General features: G+C 41.1%; 1 protein-coding gene across 27 annotated transcripts in view; it reads left to right on the top strand.

The window, feature by feature from the left end:
- QKI (QKI, KH domain containing RNA binding) overlaps positions 1-21,620 on the top strand; it is a 449,819-nt gene that overhangs the window by 232,798 nt on the left and 195,401 nt on the right. For 24 of the 27 annotated variants that reach the window (XM_072035850.1, XM_072035847.1, XM_072035848.1 and 21 more), the window contains 2 exons: positions 12,750-13,232; positions 16,173-16,294. The exons of 2 other annotated variants lie outside the window; for them this stretch is intronic. The gene's annotated coding sequence lies outside the window, so the exon portion shown is untranslated. The remainder of the gene's footprint in view (positions 1-12,749; positions 13,233-16,172; positions 16,295-21,620) is intronic. One more of the 27 variants, XM_072035852.1, reaches the window with a different exon arrangement.

Below are 21,620 nucleotides of genomic sequence, written 5' to 3'. Positions count from 1 at the left end.
ACCACTATGTTTGATGTCTGTAGACTGCCGTGCTGACATCTTTTAGGGATTATCCTTCAGTCAGTTCTCAGGCACTTTTTCTGGGCCTGCCTGTCTGAAGTGCACTAACATCACAGTTCTCACGCATCCTGGACATGTGTCCAATATATCTTGTGAAATGGAGTTCATTGGTGGGTACTGACATATTTAAATCTTCAACATAACTTCAATATGCTTGTCAATTTTTCACTTCATGCACAGTAGCTTTAAAAATGCATTGAAACAGCATTTAAATTATCTTAATGATGCTGTTGGCAATACCATGAACCTGTATTTCCTTCTTTTCTGCACTGGTTGGATCTGCCCTGCCCATTGATGTCTGACACTTTGTGGCTTATAAAACTAAGGCATCAAAAGGATTTATCCAAAAAGACTACACCTTTAAATGAGCAAGCAACAAAAGTTAAATCTTGCAAGGAATGAGACAACTTTGCCATTGGTTTCCATTTTCAAAAAAAAAATCAGGAAAAAGAGATGAGCTGGTTCTGGCAGTCAGTGTTTTTTACCTCTGTCTGGCCACTGCCTCAATACTAACAGTTCCATACTGCTCTCACACGGTGGAGGGTATGCCATGCTCAGTACTCCTTGTTGTGCTCCAGTTTGCATCTCTCCAGAAAGTCAGTAAGCCACTTTGGTACTGCTTCTCTGCTCTGCCACAGCCCCTGGATGTCATCAGAGCTTTCTAGTAGAATAACATTCGGCATTTCTGACAAATTTGAGAGAATATGTGTAGCCTTGTTATTACTGTCCCATTGCCAGGACATCACCAAGCTGACATGATCTCATTTCTACACAAGAACGAAGCCTGCAACCTAATGTCAAGGATTAAAGGTAATTCTGGAAAAAGTCTGTACTGGTACTGCCTTGTGATCTCCACCTTGTTGTTCATTCCAGCCCTCTTTCCTCAGCCCCATCCCATTCCTTCTCTAAAGAGAGCAAGACATAGATGAGGAAGATAGGACAAAGTGATTGAAATGGCTTTTTGCAAGGCACCTGATAACACTTTCTTCAGCTAAGCAGATAAACCTGTCTTTCTTGAAATGAGTATTAATGAGACACACCAGTAACAGGTATGCTGCCCTTTACTTTTGGTTTAAAGTCAGGAGCAGTGGTGCTCTAACATGTGGGTAACAGGCCAAAATAGAGAGTGGAGGAAATATTTGGCCTTAGACAAGGCTGCCTGGAGAATACAGGTAACAAATTTCATGATTTTCTGCAGCTTGTGACTGAACAGGCTGAGACAGCAGCTGTATTACCTTGAACTAAAAATATCTCATTGACAGTTATAATCTGTAGGCCTGTCAATTGTTCAGGCCTGTCAAGTTACACCATGTCATTTGTATTAGCTTGATATTGGGAGAGTTATCTCAGCTATTAGGAGAGGTAGCTAAATCCATGTTAGATATTATGCGTGCAACATAATATTACTGTTAGGTTGGTGATTGCTAAAAAGACTTTCTGATACTGTTTCGAGTGCCTCCAATTTCACTGAGTAGTAGCTTTTAATTTAAAATAAAAGCTATTAGCAATGCTATGTTCTAAAGTGCTCAGAAACTGGCCTTACTCATACATTGTTTTGTTGCCAATAGCTTTAATCAGAGTTACCTTTTCTGAGTCATCGGTGTGACTAATACCCTTGTGAGGCTACCTAGAATAGACTTCCTCTAAAATAATTTGTCCCCTTCACACTAGGCTATCTCTGACCCAAAAGGTCAACTTTAGTAAATCCCTTTGGTCTTCCATTGCATCTATGTGATGGAAGTCTATGTGAAAGAATAAGACAGGTAAATAAAAATATTAGTATCTTTCCTCTCAACATCATTAAGCCTTCTGTTGAAGGGAACAGTATTTATCATCTCTAATGCAAAATAAAATTAGTAAAGTGACTTGCCCATGTTCTCATTCTGAAGCAGTGATGGGATTAGGATCAATCACCTGAATCCCAATACCAAGATTTATATGCTAAAAATAATAATATTAAAAAAAAATGCTAGCTTCTCTAAATCCATCACATTGGATTTTCAGGTTCATTCTAATTTGGATTATTGACATATCATTCTAAATATTCCACCCTATTTATTCTTCTCCTCCAGCACACCTCAATTACCATATTTCCACATGCCTGGACCATGAGTTATTTGTCAAGAAGGCTTTAATTCAGCTGAATTGCAGCTTGTCCCTAGGTGTGGAAAATACAAGTGGTATCCTATCAGCCATGGATCTTTCCTTTGGAGTCAAAAGATCTTTCCGTCCTTGGTGCAGGATGCAAGTGAAGCCTTTACCTGTGGGTAGATTATTTGGGGATTAAGGATATTTTAGGTAGTATCTGACTAGGTTCAGGTTCTCTGTGAGATGGGTTTTACGTGCTAGATTCATGTCAGTCCAGTAAATCTTGTTATAGATAGTTAAGGTGTTTGCGTACTACGAGTGGTTTGGGAATGTGTGATAGCAACCTAGTGATTCTAAGTTTTTAAACTGATAATAGGGAAAAGTTTCAGTGAGCACTGACCTCATGCATCTACTTGCCATGATATCAAAGTTGCTCACACTTTTATGTGCCATGGGTTATGACACCCCTTGTGCTGTGTGTCATGACACAATTTCACGATCATTTTTTTAAGAACAGTATGAAGTTAAGCACAAATGGGGCATCCACAGCTTCTCTGGGCAACCTGTTCCAGTCACTCACTACCCTTACAGTGAAGATACGCTTCTTCCTAATGTCTAATCTAATTAGACATCTATTTTAGTTTAAGAACATTCCCCGTTGTCCTGTCTTTATCTACCTGAGTAAAAGGTTCCCCTCCACCCTTTTTTATAAGACCTCTTTAAGTACTGAAGTGCTGCAATGAGATCTGGAGCCTTCTCTTCTCCAGGCTGAATGTCACACCTCTCTCGGCCTTTCTTCATAGGAGAGGTGCTCCAGCCCTCTGATTACCTTTGTGGCCCTCCTCTGGACTTGCTCTAACAGGTCCCCATCTTTCTTGTGCTGGGAGCCCCAAACCTGGATGCAGCACTCCAGGTGGGGCCTCATGAGGGCAGAGTAGAGTTGGGGGAGGTCAATCACCTCCCTCCACCTGCTGGCCATGCTTCTTGTGATGCAGCCCAGGATGCAATTGGCTTTTTGGGCTGTAAGAGCACACTGCTGGCTCATGTCAGGCCTTTTATTCACTAGAACAACACCCAAGTCTCTTTCCACAGGGCTGCTCTCAATGAGTTCTTCTCCCAGTCTGTACTCATGTCCAGGATTGCCCCAACCCAGGTGCAGCACCCTTGTCTGGATCCATTCCATGGTTTTGCCAGGCACAGAGGTGAGGCTCAGCGGTCTGTAATTCCCTGGGTCTCCTTTCTACCCTTTTCAAAAATGGGAGTGACTCTTCCCTTTCTCCAGTCACTTGGGACTTGACCTGACTGCCATGATTTTTCAAATAGGATGGAGAATGGCCTGGTGACTCCATCAGCCAATTCACTCAGGACCCTGGGATGCATGTCATCAGGCCCCATAGACTTGTAGTTAAGTTGTATCAGGAGGTCCTGAACTTGCTCTTTACTCACAATGGGAAGGACTCTGCCCCCCAGGCCCTGCCTAGAGGTTTGGCAACTCAAAACGTGATGAGCCTATTCAGCACTGAAGACTGAGACAAAGAAGTTAAGTAACACTGCCTTCTCTATGTCTGTTGTATGAACTCTCCATCTTCATTTGTCAGAAGCAGTTTGTTCTCCTTAGTCTTTCTGTTGTGGCCAATATACCTCCAGAACCCCTTCTTGTTATTCTTTGCATCCCTGACCAAGTTCAGTTCTGTCACTGCCTTGTAAGGACCAGGAAGAAGCATGATGGGGGGCAGAGAGGAACAGTCACTGAAGAAAGGTCTTCCATACTCAAAGAGCAATTAAAGATTCCTTATTCTGTGTCTTTGTGAAAACATGTATTAGAGCAGTTGTCTCCCGTTTTGTTTCAATATTTAAGTGATACAGATGCTGAAGACTATGGGCAGCATTAGTCACTGGCAGGCAGTGCACGCTGAGAGACTGGCTGGGCACCTGAGCCGTCTAAACTAACACAGCATGTCAACATTTTTTTTCCTTTATATACCTATTAAAAGTATCTTAATACTGTCACATGTATATGAACATATAAGTGCATATGTGTATATACATATATAAAAGCAGTACGTCTTCCTTCAACAAAATTTCATCATTCAACAGGAATCTGCGGACATGTTATCAACTAATGAAATACTTTCTAATATAGGATTACCTATTTTTCCCTCTATTTAATGAGATTCCTCTAGCAAGATTTGGGAAATAGTGTTTTTTCTTTTCTTTTTCTATTTTAAGTAACCTTTATGCTTCCATATGGCTTCCATGACTCAGGCTTTATCATTTATAGATTACAAAGTCACAATTAAAGTCCTAGATAAGACTAATGAGATGAACATGCCAGACAGAAGCAATTAAAAAAAAAATGAAATTCTAACTAAATTTTAAATCTCCAGAGAAGGCGTAAATTTACAGTGTAATATTGATTACAAAGAGTTAATTTGTCTAATGAGTCAACCCTGAAAAATTCTGTGATGCCTGAAAAATAGAGGTTGTATGGCATGGTGTAATCATGTCCTTCCCCATCCTGTGCTCCATCATACTGTGAGAACTACATTATTCTTGATAATGATACTCAATGAAATTTTTAGGGGCTCATTCTTTAAAACACAAGGTTTTGACTGTATATTACCTTGAACATTTCTATGCTGTTTCTGCAGTTGCTATTCTAAAATTTATTTTCTACTCTTGGTGGAAAACGTTTACCTACTTCTGGTTTACTGTTATTTTTAATAAACAATTCTCCAGTAAATTAATCTGTTTCAACGATACTAATCTAAGATGTGCTTTTCACTTCTATGATGATAAACTTTTATTACCTAAGGTCATGTAATCGTAACCAGGTGGTTACATTCCTCCTTCAGTGCAGAATGAAAGGAGGGAAGAGTTTGTGCTGTGACTGGAGGGTGAGATACGCTTCTGATAAGCTGTTTTACCTTCTTGTATTTTCTTGATTCTATTAATTGACTTTTGGAGATTAACAGAAGCAAGAGAACAGATGCTTGACAATCATAGAATATCCTGAGCAGGGAGGGACCCACAAGGATCATTGATTCCAACTCCCGTCTCCACACAGGACCACCCCAAAACCAGACCCTGTAAGAGCATTTTCCAAACACTTCATGAACTGCAGCAGGCTCAGTGCTGTGACCACTGCCCTGGGAAGCCTGTGCCAGTGCCCAACCACACTCTGGGTGAAGAACCTTTTCCTAACACCCAGCCTGTCCCAGCTCCATGCTGTGCCCTCGGGTCCTGTCGCTGTCCCCAGAGAGCAGAGCTCAGCGCCTGCCCCTCCGCTCCCCTCGTGAGGGAGCTGCAGGCCGCCATGAGGCCTCCCCTCAGCCTGCACTGCTCGGGGCTGGACAAACCAAGGGACCTCAGCCACTGCTCAGATGACTTCTCCTCTAGACCCTTCACTGTCTTGGTAGCCCTTCTTTGGACATTCGCTAATAGTTTTATGTCCTTATACTGTGCTGCCCAAACTGCTCACAGTATGCGAGGTGAGGCTGCACTACAGTGGAGCCAGTCCCTTCCCTGGACTGGCTAGCAGTGCCGTGCCCGGTGCACCCTGGGGTACGGTCGGCCATTCTGGCTGCCAGGGCGTGCTGCTGGCTCACATGCAATTCACGATCAACCCAAGCCCCAGATCCCTTCCCATGGGGCTCCAGCCTCTCTTCCCCTAGTCTGTATGTGTATCCAGGGTTGTCCAGTCTCAGGTACAGAATTTGGCACTTGGCCTTGTTGAACTTCACACAACTGGTGACTGCCCAGCACTGTAATCTATCAGGAACTCTATGCAAGACCTCTCTATCCTCTATGAAGTCAACAGATCCTTCTAATTTAGTATTATTTGTAAATGTGATCCTGTTTATCTCAGCAACACTTCTGGGTCCACACCAATGATTACTAGGGGAAAAATAGGATAATTTTTATTTTTTAATTTTTATTTTTAAATTGCAGCGGGTACAGATTGGGACAGGGAAAAAGAAAATTCTCATTAAAGTTGGTGGAAATTCCTGTATAGGGTCCTGTGGTACACAAATCTCTCATTTCCCACGTGCCTCAGGCTTCAGCTCCTCGTGAAAAGCATTAATTTAATTTAAGAAAGGGGAAGGGGAAGTACAGCAGGGGAAAAAACCTTCAGAAGAAAGCGTGTATATGACACGCAGTGCTATTGGTTAGAGCAGGGCACAACCCTGTTCGTTGTGCAAGTTCAGATCCTCCCCTGAGGCCTCCTAAGCTCGCTGAACCATCCACGTGAGATGCTAGGATCAAGAGCTGCTGAAATTTGAGTGCAAGTTTCACATTCCTCCTCTTTCAGACAAGCATGTATTTGTTCAGGTTGCTTTAAATTACTTTTCATTGATCTGGATGTTTCATACTCAAGCTGAAATATAAAAAGGTCACATACAGTAATTAAAAATATATTCTCCTCATGAAAATTGAAGGGGAAATTTAAGCTTTAATTAAGTCAGAACAAAATATGAAAAGCATCATTTTCCTATTCAACAGCTTTTCCTTGAATTTACTTTGCTTTAGGCACACACACTCAAAGATATAGCAGTGCATTTATTTGCTCTTTTAAAACTATTATTAAATATGCTACAAAATCTTTATCTGTGTGTAATCAGCAGAGCTTTCACCTTGTTCATCTTTGCTAAGTTCTCATTGCTGTTAATGATAAGGAGCCAGAAGAAAATATAAGATACTTTAAATTACTGTGATCTTATGAGAGTTGCATGCACTTCAAAAAAGCATGTACTTGGGTTAGGACAGGCTGGTATAAAAATTTTAGTAGTGCTATGGCTAGACTAGACATGTTTAAAAACAAGTCTTTAAGGTACCTAAAGTACTATAAGGTACTTAAGTGCTTTATATAAAAATGTGTTTATATATGTGTGTGTGTTTATATATATATATATATCTAGTCATATGTAACTATATATGACTTGTCTCCCAGAAAGGGATAGCTTTAGTTGATGTGGGACCTCGGACAACTATTCTGGAGTATTTTTAAACAAAATAAATAAAATATGGCAGCCTCCACTAATAAACTCCTGAGACTGTGTCTCCTACTTCTGACAATCTCCAAACACATGCCATTTCTGCAGAATCAATCCCAGGCTCCTCCAGTCCTATTCTTCCTTTAGCGTGTTTCACTAGCAGGTTGCTAATACCTATGTATACATGTTTTGTTTTAAGAAGGTCTATTCTTTTGCGTTGTTGTGTCCTCAATTTCCAGTGGAAAACAGAAAAATTCACCTCACTTATGAAAGCGGTATCTGCCAAAATTCATTTCAGAGGAATTTCTGAAAACATCCTTTCTTCCTTGCCTGTGACCCAGGGATAGCTGACACCTTTTTCTTATCTGGGAAATGATTAAAGATAATCTGTTATTTTTACAGCTGTCAAGTGCATCTGACAATATTTTTCCTTATATTCACATGCATGCTGCAGAAGGTAGATGCTTTTACCTTTTGTTTTCCTGAACTCAGATCCCCGGGAGGATAAAGAGAATTAAATAAAATGTAGAAAAATTTTAGCATGAGAGGTTTCAATATTGCTGAGGGATTTAATATATCATAATTGTTCAAGACTTTGTTGTTTCTTTGTGGATCTCTTTCTCCTTCACTGTGATTAAGTTCACAATGAAGTCTAGATAAATATGACATTTAATGCAATCCTATTCTTGCTGCTATGGAGACATGGCTTGCAGAGTGTGGTGTCTACATCGCTTTGGCCTACAACAACATTAGTTCAGCACACTTCTGCCATATCTTTCTGTGTCTTGGTCGCTTATAGCTTTGCACATGTGTAAGTATACTTGGCAACTTTATGTGATATTTGTCATCCATAAAGCATTTCATGGGCCTCAGTTAATGAAGTTCTGTGAATTTGTTTTTAGGCAGGCAGGGCCCATTACAACACTGGAAAAGGGTGAAATTGATGTACAGAAATAGTAAGACTAGATCTTCTCAGGTGCTCAAGTACCTAGCAGCCCGGTTTTGCATTATGATTTCCCCAGGGGCAAACCCATTTGAAAAAGTTTGTCCCTTTACACAGCTCTGCCTGCAGTTTGTCCTTCCCCTCAGTCACATACATTGTGTTGTTTGTGGGGCCTTCTTGAAAGTAGGTCAGAAGCAATGTGTTGCTGAGAATATGTCCTAGCCCCATCTTAAAGACTTGATACAAATGGGACTTTTTTTTTCTTGTTAAAGATGGAAGCAAAAGCAGGACTTTGTGCGCAGTGACAGGGTGATAGTCCTTTCAGACAAAGCATGTGCTCCTTGCTGTGCGTTTAGAGAAGGAGACAACCTTTTGCCCAAAGGTGAATAAATGTTTGGTAAGGGTTAAACAAAACAAGTATCCCTTTCCAAATTTCTGTGATTTATTTATTTTTTTAAATCTGTATTTCTTGCGTGACCTCCTTAAACCATGACTTCAGAAACAGGCGACAGAGAGGAATAGGAATTATTGCCTGAGATCAAAGAGAGGGCAAGAACCTTATTAACCAGTTTTGCCAGTGAAGAAATCATATTTCGGAATAATTTCAGTGGAGATTAATGGGAGTTCAGGATAGAACAAAACAGAAGGCTCTCAACCTAGGCAGCATGAATGCAGATCTGTCCATATTAGGTCAACACGAATACTAAAATCATTTTGTTCTCTAGCTGGTTACAACTTTCTGCTTAGCAGCTCAGCAGGCTGTGATGTGGGGTCCTGCGCTTGACTTGCTGCATAAGTTTGGAAATCCTGATTGCCCCAGCAAAACAAAGGCAATCTCCCATGGAGCAAACATGTCGCACCCTGTACACCATGGTGTCAGTGTGTGGAATTAGCTTGATGCACAGTTTCTTGTAATTTTTATTTCTGCCTTCCCCATATAGCTTTTAATGAAAGACATGGCAATGAGGACTGAATGGCATTTATTATCCAGACAGTGTATCATGGCCAGTTAGCCTGATGGATTGGTGAAAACATGGCCTGGCTCCACACCATTATTCAGTCCTTAAACAGGGAATTTTTCCTTAATAAAGGCTGAACTGTGACACTGCAAGGTTTTCAGATTCACCTTTTGTTGCTCATAAAGAGCACGTGCCTCCTGTGCATGCTTCAGGGGGGGTAGTCTTTAGCTAGGACCCCTAAGGGGCTTTGCTCAAATTTCACGTGCATCAGGCATCAGTACATGAGGGCTGTGTCTGCATGCAGGAGAGGGCCCAGGCAGATGTAGTTGTGCTGGTTCTTTAACTCCTTTACTTTAAAAACATTTTAGAGGTACTTTAGTTCTCTGAGTGGGGAAATCAGGGCATGTGTGCATTGCTATTTAAGCCTTAGGACATACCAGGACTTACCTCTAGATCGGTTCATCTGCTTCATATACCAAGTCCTAATAATTTGGATTTTTCTTTCTACTGGACCTCTAGCTGCAGTCAGAGACTCGCCAAGCTTCTGTAAGAGCCAAGCTCTCTCTTTTCATGGGATCTAAACAAGATGCTTGTGCTCCGGCAAAAACACCGCAGGCATCTCTGGCCAAAATAAAGCCCTGGTGGCATGGACAGTTACTGCATCAGGAAAAATCTCGAGGAATGTTTATTTCTGCAAGCGGGTGATGCAAAAGGACTGCAAGGGCAAACTGATAGCAACAACTTGGTGACTTCTGTCAAGTGGAAGAAAAATGTACTTTGATCCTTTGGGAAATACATTTGGACATAGCTAGTCATGGAATATTTAAAGGAGCCTTGGGGAGAAATTCTGGTGAGAGAGTCTAGTTTGCAGCCATTACCTGTGGTAGCTGTGAACTGTCACATCTATTTTTCCTCTCCTGGGGAGAAAAAAAACACTGCCTGTTTTCAGTGACAATGGGGGCTTGCCCTGTAAAACAACTTTCTCTGCGACAGTTGTGCAATGTTTGTGGGGAGGCGAAACTGAGCAAATCAGATTTGTTTACAACAAATAGGATTTGCTCCTTGGAGGCTGTGGTGATGCAGCTTTCCCAGTTCAAAATGATGCTAATTGGCTCCCACCTAGTCACCGAAAGGGAGGCTCTGTGATTTCAGATATGTCACCTGCTGGAAATGACTAGAAGCCTACAAATGTATTCAGTTCCTCAGGGAATGGTTTTTATCCTTTTAAATGAGTTTTTGTGTGAAGAGGTATTTGATAGAATATCCCCGGTGTAAGATAAATAGTTTCCCTGAGTTCAGGACTAATTATCCTCAGGGACACAACAGACCGAACAGCTAGATGAGCCAGAAATAAAATGGTATCTTGTGGCTATAGTGGGAAGTAGGCAGTTACACTCCTACCATACACGATTAGATAGCTATCGAGCTTGTTATTGTAGGAGAGGAAATGACCGGCTTTCTCATACAGAGCCTTCACAAATAACAAAGTACATGTGCACTGCGGCAGCACTCCCTCTCTGTCATGTCTGGGTGGATGTACAGCACCAGGAGCCATTGCTGGTCATACATATTTCAGGCCAAATGCATTTATAGGCCACAACCGAAGAGAACTTTCTGTGCATATGGTGGTGCACATGTCATGCTTACGTACATATTTTAAATATGGACGCTATCTTAGTGAAGAATAAGACAGCATGCTTTAGTTTTCCACTGCAAGTCCAGGAATAAAATAAGTTTTTGTCATGTTTGTCCAGTGCAGGAGATCTTTTTCTGTTTTCTTTATCGCTTCAGGTTTCTCTCAGTTATTTTTCACTGACACTTAGTTCAATGTTTGAGGCTCCAGGTTGTGACTGGAAGCTGAAGGGTGAATGTATGTTGAAATTGCTCCTGTAGTCTGAACAAAACCAACCAGATATCTCATGAGAATTCCAGGGAGAAGCTAAATCTTGCAGCTTTCAGTTAAGTTTCTCCCCTCCGCCAAAGCTTCCATTAAAGCCAGCTGTAGTTTTGCCTGAATAAGGACCGTGAAACATAGCCAAATTTTGCAGGATAAAAAGTTCATCTGCTCTTTAAACTCTGGATAAGCATCTGAACTCTCTGCCACGGTCCTAAATTAGCTCATTCCCGGCACAAGCCTTGCTCCAGGAGAAACCTCGCCAGGCCATGCCACTGGGGACAAAGGCTTCCTCAGGGTCTGCGGGCACAGGTCCATGGTGAGGTCCCTGGCTGAGCATCGCCACCTCACAGCTGGGAGAGGGCAAGGGTGAGAGGAGGCAGCGCACGGCATGGGTCTGAAGCCTGCTGCTGACCATGCTGGCCAGGATTTGCTGTCTGTCACGTTGACCGCAAGTATTGTGGTGTCTTCCCCAAGCAAAGGGTTGTGGCGTGTGGCCTAGAGGTGACAAAAGTGCAGATGGTTGCACGTCGGGAGGAATGGGTGCAAGCTCTTGGCTGGCCGAAGGCACGTCTGGCTGGCGCTGCTATTTATAGCTGGGGGAGATGGAGTGTAACTGCGCAGAGCCTGCGAGCAGCCAGCTCGAGCTGTTTGAAGGGCACATGCCTACGTGGAGAGGGCAATTTGTCTCAGCTCTGCTGGGTGCAGATCTGGACTCCCCCTTTGATAGAAAGACCTCATTTGTCTGCTAAAGCTGGGGCCCAAGCGGGAGCACACTGGTGCACCAGCTCTAGCCATGCTCCCCCCGCCTCCTGGCGTAAAGCGAGTACATCAGCAACACATTTCTCTAAAATGCTATTTGGAAGTGTTTATTGCTGAAGTTGCCAAATAAAGACACAGAAAAAGGAAGGAGAGAAGTCCCAGCTCCAGCCAATGGCTTCGTGCTCGGAAGGGTATTTTAACCAACTGCTGAGTCTGAGTGCTCACATTGCCCTTGAGAGTAAGGCGTGCTGGGGAGGTGTGAAAGCAGGTCTTGCTTGGCAGGAGTAACCCTTTCTGCATGTTCCCTCCCAGCCCTCGAGGCAGTGCCGTCAATGGGAGTGGAGGAGCTGCCTCTCAGCATCCCAAGAATCCCTAAATTTTAAGCGAGCGTTGAGAATGCGGAGGTGGCATTCATAAATTACGCTTCTCTAAACAGGGTGCCTCTAACTTGTGCCTTCACATATTGCAGTCGCAAAGCTATGAATTTTCTGATTTTTGTCACACTCTGATGAGATTAAAAAAACACAGTTATATTTGATCCTGCTGACTGAGTTGCAGAAGTAATTTCTCATTCAATTGAAATCTAAAACTTCGGAGATTTCATGTCCACTGGGATGGAAAGTAATTTATCAATTCCCATTAGCTTCAGCCACCAATCAGGGAAGTTTTTATTTTCATTTTAGCAAAAAGGATAATGTATACCACCTACATTTCATACTCTGACAGGGATTTCAGAAAGCAAGCAGCTAAAGCCGGGCTCTCTGCCTGTTTAGAAAAAAATATATATATATAAAGCTCTTTTCTAAGAAAAACAGAACTTTGTATTTGGTCTGCAACTTTTATGAGGAGAAGGATTCAAAAGTCAATACCTGTATGTTTTGAGACTTGCCCTTTTTCAGTTACTTTGAACAGCTTTGTGGGAGCTTGTGGCCTTTCAAGGCTCTTACTTTTGTACGTGCACATCTGCATTTCTTTTGAGAGTTGCTCTTCTAATACACAAACATTTGCTAATGGTCTTACAATGACTTCAGATTACATTTTTTTCCAAGGCATGCAGGCTGAAGAGGGGAGGTTGCCAATCCCTTATAAAAACAAGAACAGTGACATGAACTGCCTTCAGTTCTTGTAAAGATAAATAAAAGAGAAGAAATGCAAAGAAGCGGCGATCTGATGGTTGCTTTAGTTCCCTGAAATTCCTATGGCGGAACATTTGGGAGAAGGAGAGACTTGCTATTAGTCAACTGTATTGATTTCTGCCACTAAGGAAAGCGGGAGAAAAAAATATTTACTGTGCTAAACCGCTGGAGCTTTCAACCAGTTCATATTGAAAATTGTCTCATATGGACTTCCCTCCGTGGCTTTTCCTCTGCGGAAGGCAAGACTGGAAGAGGCATCAACGCAGAACAATGAGAGGCAGTTCCTGTGTGCCCGCCGGCCTCTGCAAGGGAAACGCACGCTCTGCCGGAGGAGCTGCCTCCTCCTTGCCGTGAGCAACGGGTCACGAAGATGTTTGCAGAATCACGGCAGATCAAGTATGGCTCTGATTAAAAAGTGGTCGCTGTTTATTTTTAGATCTGGTTCCTCTAAGTGGCCTTTTCAGTTGCTATGAATAGTTGCAGCACAATACTTAAAGTAGACAAAAAACCAGTCCTGTTTCAAACTGCTTAATACATAGGCTGAATTTCATAACAAATCACGTGGTTTTGTGTTTGGGAGAACCGGAACGAGTGTTGTTTTTAAGTTATTTTTGGTAATTCTTTTCTGTTTCACGTGCAAAGGTATTATTTAAACATTTGCTGTTCGTTTCCTTAAGAAAATGTAAGCCAAACCCAAGCTCATCCATTTCAACAAACTCTTAAAGGCTGACAGATGGATAGACGTATTTTATAGCGTAGCTTTACACAGAAGAGTGGCTTTGTAATAATGGTAACTTCTTCCTCAGCGTGACTGCTACTTGTCTACATTCAATCAGATCTTCGACTTTATGGCAGAAATAAGTCTTCACTGCTTTTTACTCTTTTTAGCCCTGAAGAGGCTACATAGCTAAGCATCAGGTATAGCTAAGAGCTAACGAGCTAGATTTTTCAGTGCTGAGCATTACAGCCTCAGCAGCTGAGACTTCAGTAAGGTATTGAATACTCCTTACAAAGAGGGGTTGGTAATTTCAAATCAATTGCACATATGCTAGCCCAATGAAAACAGGACTTGTGGACAGGCATAGACAAAAGCTTCATTTATTTGATGGGATGCAGTTTGTTTCTCACAATAATTGAAATGGAAAGGACATAGTTTCATTGTCAGAGGCCAGGTAGGACCATGAATTAGAAGATTTTTCCTTGTGAACACAGAGCATTTGAGATTAAAAGACTGTAAACCTGGGACCTCACAGTACCATTTTGTAAGTACTTTTCAAGACAGAAGGCATGATGTAAGCAGATTGCCAAACAGGAAGGAAAAGCTCACTGAGAGATGAAAGATATTTAACAATCATACCTAGTCAGAAAATGATTTACTCTATGAGGAAAAAATGGCGATAATTAAAGGTTAATAGGAATGTGAGTCACCTAAATTCTGATAAATATGGAAGATCCAAAAACATTCAAAGAGTACAGTAGCCAAGTAGATAGAATAATAAATAAGCATTTTTTTTTATATATATACCAAAGTTGCCAATTATATTTGAAGATATATATTTTCTTGGGTAAACAAGATTCTCATGGGTAGATACAAACCCAAATAATTCCAGCATCCATATTTTTCTGTGCTGAAAGAAAAGTTAACTTTACTCCATAGTTATCCCTAATGTCATATTAAAAAGAAAACAAAAACAAAAATAAAACAACAAAAATCCCACCTTATTTTCAAAAAAACACACAAACAACACAAAGTAAACCCAAAGAGACTGCCTGCATACCTGACTTTTAATTTGTAATACAAATCGAGAGAAATTGACGTAATACAAACCGAGAAATCGACGTGAGAAAGTAATGAAATGGAAGGCTAAACCTGGAAGAATAACCTTATGTTTACTGTTTCAGTACTATGTTTTAAGACATTATTATTTTTTTCCATAATGTTAATTATATTGTTAATTTTTTTTTTTGTAACTAATACTTCCTTTACTACAAATTAGGTTTCACATTTAATCTAAGTATATGCTATATTATATGTAATGCTTCCTCCACTTGATTCTTAGGGTTTTGGCTATTAAAGTTCAATGCTGAATCATTACTGTTTGAAACTGCACTACATGGTAAGATGCCCTAATAGATTTTCTGCAATGTACTTTAAATTAGCCAATGAATTTGTAAACTACTTTCAAATAGCTGAAAATAACTGCTGTGATTCTAGAAATCTGAGGCAGAGACTGGAAAGTAGATGTGATGTCTTGTAATTTTTGAAAATTATGAAAAGTAAAAATAAGAAAGCCTGGGGAGCTGTAATATGAACTGCACTTGTTAAGACCATTTTTCATTAATAAAGTAATGAAGCAAACGTTAAGGGAAAAATATCTGCAGTTACCTGGCAGCTGATGAACAATAACAACTTTATAAATATATATCAAATAATCTCTGACATACTGGATTGATTTTTTAAAATTATTTTTTAAATTACCATATTTGTAGCCAACGGTAACGATGGCATGACTGAAGTACAGTCTGTTATTAAAGAATTTGATACAATGCCTCTAATTCTGAACAATTATTTCCTAGTAGCTTGGGTATAAGCGTTGTCTTATGCATGGAGAGAATATGAATAAATTGTGGTGGTTTGCAGCAAAATATTGAATCCTGGGAGGTGCCCAAGTGAGGTGGTGCTGGGCAACATTATGTTAGATTTTGTTTATGGTGTTTATTAATGTTTTGTGAGAGAAGTGTAAACTGCCCATTAATTATGTTCCACAGGGACTAAATGCAGAGGTGTAGCAGAGGATGGACTAATCACTTTATCACTTGCTGGGCACTGTGAGCTTGTATAATTTAGTATACCCCGATTAAAAGTGGGAATAAATTCTCCCTGATAGGAAATTTATTTCCTAGTTTTGTATGTGGATCTGTGTTTTATTCCCTTCAGACACTATATATCTACTCTTATATGCCAAGGCTACTGACTTTTCTGTTATTCTGGGTGCCAGAAACACTGAATAGTTCTTGAATTGCTTATAGATGATGAAAAGTGCAAATAAAACAATTTTATTGAAGGAGGAAAAAGGAATAAGATAAATATTGCGGATCAGGAAGTGATACAAAAGGACTAGAAAGGGCTAGTGCAGTGTGGACGGGTGGCTGATGAACTAAACATGACTTTATTCTCTCAGTGTCGTATATTTACGTGGTGTGCTCACTGCTGTCCTGTGGAGAAAGTAGGACATAGCCATCCAGGGAAAAATCTCACACAAAAGATCCAATATAATGCTGTGCTCATGATTTTTGTGGGAAAAATTCTCTAGTTCTCCTAATTCTGTTTTCCAGCATTGCAGGGATGCTCTTACTGCAGGAAGACAGAAAATAAAATTACTGCATGGGCCTTTGGAAGACACCTGAGTTATCTTGATGGTGGGCACATTTCTCAACTGCAACCCTCTAGACACAAGGTATTTTCCTGCCAAAATGAGTATAAAGGAAATTTAATGCATGTGGAAGGCCTCAGGAGCCTTTGCGGATGCCTGCGTGATGGCAGTCATGAGGATGACTGTGATCCGAGCAGTCTGCCTGAGCTGGCTCTCATCACAGTGGGTCACTGTCAACAGCACCAGAGTTGCAGTGTACAAACTTCAGCTTTTTTCAACCTGGCCAAGCTAAAACCACCTCAGCGGCAGCTACCCATACTCTGACTGAACTGAAGCTGACTCTCAGGGCAGGTGAAGAGCAGCACAAGCTTCCTTGCCCCAGATCATGTTTTCTGTGAGGAAGGATTATAAAAGGGTAAGTTCAAAGGGAGACCAGGCAGGCAAGGCCAGTGTTTTTGAGGCTGCCAAGAACGGTGCCTGTAACTGCAGTAGTATTTAGCTCATTGGAGTAGAAATGTTAACCCTGCTGTTTGTAGACAAGAGTTTTGATTTAAACCATTGACTTAAATTACTTTAGGCAAGAAGTGTGCTTTGATGCATTTTAGGTATGGGCGTGTGTTTTATCCTTTTGCCTCTAGTGTCAGTGTGAAAACTTTTAGGAGAGTAAGAAATTGGGTGGTGACTATACAGTAAACTTCTAGAGGAAGGTCTTGTCTATCAACACCTAAAAGTCACAATGTTATTAGTGGTTTGAGCTAGTGAGATGTCTTATTTATTCCTCAAGACTTTTCCATATTGATTGGACTTAAATGTGCTTCTTCTACAAAAATGTCTATCAGGGTGATTAAGTTTCATGTAAAAAGTGCAGTAAATTCTCCCTGGTTCCAAGAGACTCTTTGCAGCCATTCTGTGCAGATGCTCCCACCCCAGCACCCTGTAAATCAGGCATTATCTGACAGTTTTGACTTAGTTCCTCTATCTTGTGTATTCTTTGAGAAAGTGCTGGAGACAACTGCATTTAGCTATGTGCACAGTCATGTGGGATCTCCCCTGGTAACTTCAAGGCTGGAAAACTTGAAACATGTAAGACAGTGGGGTAGGGATTGAAAGCCTTCCTCCTGCTGCCTCCAGGCTCAGGCTCAAACCAGTGACGAGGTAACTGCAGGAACCATAAAGAAAGAGGGGTGGATGCACCCTGTGAGAGGTGCAGGGCATTGTTGTAAGGCAAGAGATATGCTTGTGGTTTCTTTGCAGATGAAGGAAGCTCATCCAGTATGGTACATCCTCTATGCTGCTAACATATCTAGGGAGGGTAGATGTGGTCCACGTGCTCTCCTGGGGGTAGGTGGTGTCTCACACAGAAACTGAGAAAGTTTCACTATTTGTGACCTTCTTTCAACATGGAGATTTCAACTTATTTTTTCCTGGCTCTGTCAAGTCAGGAATCACCTTGTTCCCTTCTTCCTCACAGGCATAAGAACAATCAGAAACTACCCCTTCAATCATGAGGACGTCAATCATGAGGGTGCCCCATAGTTTCTTTTACGAAGAACCAGAATCAACCAAGATGACTATAAAAAAAAACAAAAAAAAAAAACAAAAAAAACCACAAAAACAACCAAACCAAACAAAAACCAACCCTCCGATTAATCTAACCATGCCTAAGGTGCCCCTGACAAGATGTCAGTGTGCCACCAGCACCCATTTGGTTTTCATCAATTTCTCTGCTGTAATAGCACAAATTATATGCCTGAAAGCCTTTCATGGTTCTTGGACTCAGGTCTGTCCTGCAAATGTTCAATTGGGTCTGATTATTAAATGCTACTCTATGGTTTGATTTAGCATGCCTTTGTTGGGCAAACCTCCTGGTGACATTAAATGACTCCCTAAGTGATGAAAAGTGGATTTTAGAGAACAAAATTGCTTGAAATATTTGCTGGGGAGCTAGTTTGAAAAGAATAACAAATGGAAACCATTTCTGTCTGGGAGACTGTGAATTCATGACTAAAGCATATAGCAATTTTCATTTAAGCCTTTTTATGTATGTATTATACAAATATATATATATTCCTCTTGCAGGGAACACTTGGGGATTTCAGGCTTTTTAACAGTTCTCTCTGTCAAGGGTGCTAGTCCATAAGTTATGATTTTTGGATCCCTACTTCTGCAAAGATAGTCTAACTTGGGAAGATGGTAAAAATTTCAAATTGGCAGAGATATGCCTGAGGCAAGCTTCAGGCATATTGGCACCACAGCTGCCTTACTGCTTTGCCAGCAGAGAAGTGGTACCATATAGACTGATTAGAGGAACATGGATAAGGGAGGGGGAGAGCATGCCAGGAAAACAAAACAAAACAAAAAACTTCAGGAAGAAGCAAGTTTTTTTTTATTATTATTATTATTATTATTATTTAATGGAAAGGTGGTTTTAACGCTCTTTTGGGTTTAGTGACAGTCTAGTGTGAAATCATGTGACTTGGCAAGTTTTAAATGAGGCTACTCCTGGTTTACTCCAATATGAATGAGATGTGTTACATGTGAAATCAAAGGCTTTTCTACTGTAAACAATAGTTTTATATCAGGTTCTTAATTGCGCATCACAAGCCAGATGGGAGTGCATTTTGTACCTGGTTCTTAATGACACGTGTTGAAGAACAAGGCATTTGTGAAAATTGTAGCCAGACTATGATTCCTAAAATTTGATGATCTTTTAGACTTCATACTCTTTGATCTGTCTAAACATTAAACATCGACATATAAATCTTTGTATGCATAAACATTCTCTTTACTTTTAATTTTCCAGTAACTACAGGGAAGTTATCAACAAGTCAGAGCTAGGTTCCTCACAGTGTTGCATTCAGGGTGGATAAAAGAAAACAGGCATTAATTGAAATAAAAGGTTTAGATGACATGTAGTCAAGCAATAGAGCAGATTGCCTAGAGAAGCTGTGCAGCCTCCATCCTCAAAAGTTTTCAAAACCCAGCTGAGGAAAGCCCCTGAGCAACCTCATCTGATCTCAAAGCTGACCTTGCTTTGAAAAGGTGTTTGGACCAGAAACCTTCTGATGATCCTTCCAACCTGTACAATCCTAGGATCTTATTATTAGTTGCTATTTTGTACAGCCTAATTTGAAAAATTGTTATGGGGAGTGTTGATGAAGAAGTTCCCAAACTGGGTATCATTTATAACACAGAAGGGCAGCTAGGACACTGTCACTGCCGACACAAGATTGATGTTCAGGAAGACATGTTTATAAATCATCAAGATCGGAGCTGAACTCCCTCTGGCACTGTCTGAAATGTGATTTATACATATTTTTAATGTAGTTATTTGGTCAGCTTGGCCAAGGCCTAGGAAGGAGGCTGGTAGTTCAGCTCCGTTCCTCTTCATTTCTTTGCCTCTCTAGAGCAGCAGTGGAGAGACTAATCAGTTGTAAGCAATTTCATGGTTTTACATGTTAGTAAAAGTGAGAACAAACCAGGTCAGCCGGGGTTTATGCTGGAAAACACTGCTGTATTACAGTTATTGTCTTGGGACATTTTTCTTTGAAGTCTTACAGCTTTCTGAAGGAACTTCTTGCCTGCTTTTTGCTCTTCAATGCCAGTTAAAAGGACATTCAGATCCCCTTCTCAAGTTTTTCTCTTCTTCCATTCCACTTCTGCCAGTTGGCTGATGACTACTAGTTCTCTTAGCAACTGCTCACTGATCTCCTAACCCTTCCTCTGGCTCCACAGGCAACATTAATGAACCGTTTTCCGAGAACAGCTTTTGCAGCACTCCAAACAATACCTTCAGGGATTCCTTCAGGAACAGTGCCCCTCCACTTCTTCTCTGGGTTTCCTTGATTAATTAGAAAATCCTGTCCTGAACTCCCACCCAGGACCCCCATGCTTATTTTTTTTGTCCAAGGGGTGAATTAATTCCAGCTCTTATCCCACTGACTTCAGTAGATTTATCACTGGAACATGAATATCTTATTGTCTTTCACTTCTGAGTACCACTAGTACTAAGATAACTGCAGTTTTATGAGCTCTGTGTTTAGTGACTGCCATTAAAAAGCAGCGCTTTAGTGCCCTCTGATATTTGAGCTTTACTGTGGTATTCGTAGTATCTTCTATAGCGAGAACAAGAAGTACTGCAGTAAAGACAAAATTTGAGGTGCCGTAAATGTTAAATTTATTTTAAACGACCCGCTGCAGGCTGACAAGAAAGATATACTTAATACTTTAGTCTATAAATATAAAAATTGATCCAAGGCTACGTCCCAACAAAGTGAGAAACAAGTAATGGTTTTCTCTCAGAGAAGGTGCCTCTTGTGTGAATCATTTACTTCTAAACCTTCCAATTTTTAGGTTATTCTGTGATTAGTGACCTTTGAAGGCAGTACTTCAGCTTGCTTCTAACTGCCCAGGCTGCTGCTAGGGGAAGACCATCTTTGCAAGGACCTGACCATGTCACATGTAGCGGATCACTCACCTCTTTCTTAACTGAGATTGCTCCAAGTCTGAAGGAAAAGTACATTGTTTGAGACTTTCAGCTCAAAGCTCTGAACAACAATGATGTCTGCTGATTTCATTCTGAAATATAAGTAGGGCAGCTTCAGATGTGTAAAGCTGGCTACCAACAAAGAGGGCCTAGTTTTTAAACCTGCTGGCATAGGTGGAAAATTAGGGGAAAATAGCCAAAGCTATTTTCAAGCAAGGTATTTTGCAAATGTTCTTCATGAGAGGATTTTTTTCATATATTTCATCTTTGGAAGGAAGACAAACCAGTTGGGTGGATAATGAAAAACAATCCTCTTTAGGAAGAAATTGCTGCCACACAGCCAAAACCCTCTCTTTGTTGATGCAGGAACACAGCTGCTTTGGCCACAAAGTCTAGAAGAGTTATGGTGTTTTTCTATATGTGAAGAATGTGTGAGGAGAGAAGATGGGAGCTGATAGTCCTGTAGCCCTTCTTCCCTTTGCTGCTAGTGCCCCGGAGTGCCACAAAGGCCACCGTACCCTGAAATGCAGCTGTGAGTGCAGCTGTGTGTGTCCCAATTTAGATCTTTGTCTTCTGCTTCTGTCACACTGATACTGCCTGGACATGTTGGCCTCCAAGGATCAATGTGCTGCTACTTGCCCACCTCCTCAGCTACAGCCCATGCCCAAATCAGCATTCAGACAGCCATAACAGTATGTGTTAGCAGCTGGGCAAATTTAAAAGTGCATGGAAAACCCAGTTAAGTATGTTTGGGTTCCTCCAGAGGCCTCAGCGTTTTCCACCTCTGTTTTACCCAGTGTTAAAGCAACGTGAGACAGGGTCTGAATGGAGATGCAGAAAGGCTGTTGCAGTGCCTCACTGCTTCATGTATCGAGGAATGTCATTAGCTGTCCCCTGGTGCTAAGAGATTCTATGAAAAGCAAA

The sequence above is a fragment of the Anas platyrhynchos genome, chromosome 3, assembly GCF_047663525.1.
Source record: "Anas platyrhynchos isolate ZD024472 breed Pekin duck chromosome 3, IASCAAS_PekinDuck_T2T, whole genome shotgun sequence".
Classification (NCBI taxonomy): Eukaryota; Metazoa; Chordata; class Aves; order Anseriformes; family Anatidae; genus Anas; species Anas platyrhynchos.
This window is presented reverse-complemented; position numbering and strand designations above follow the sequence as displayed.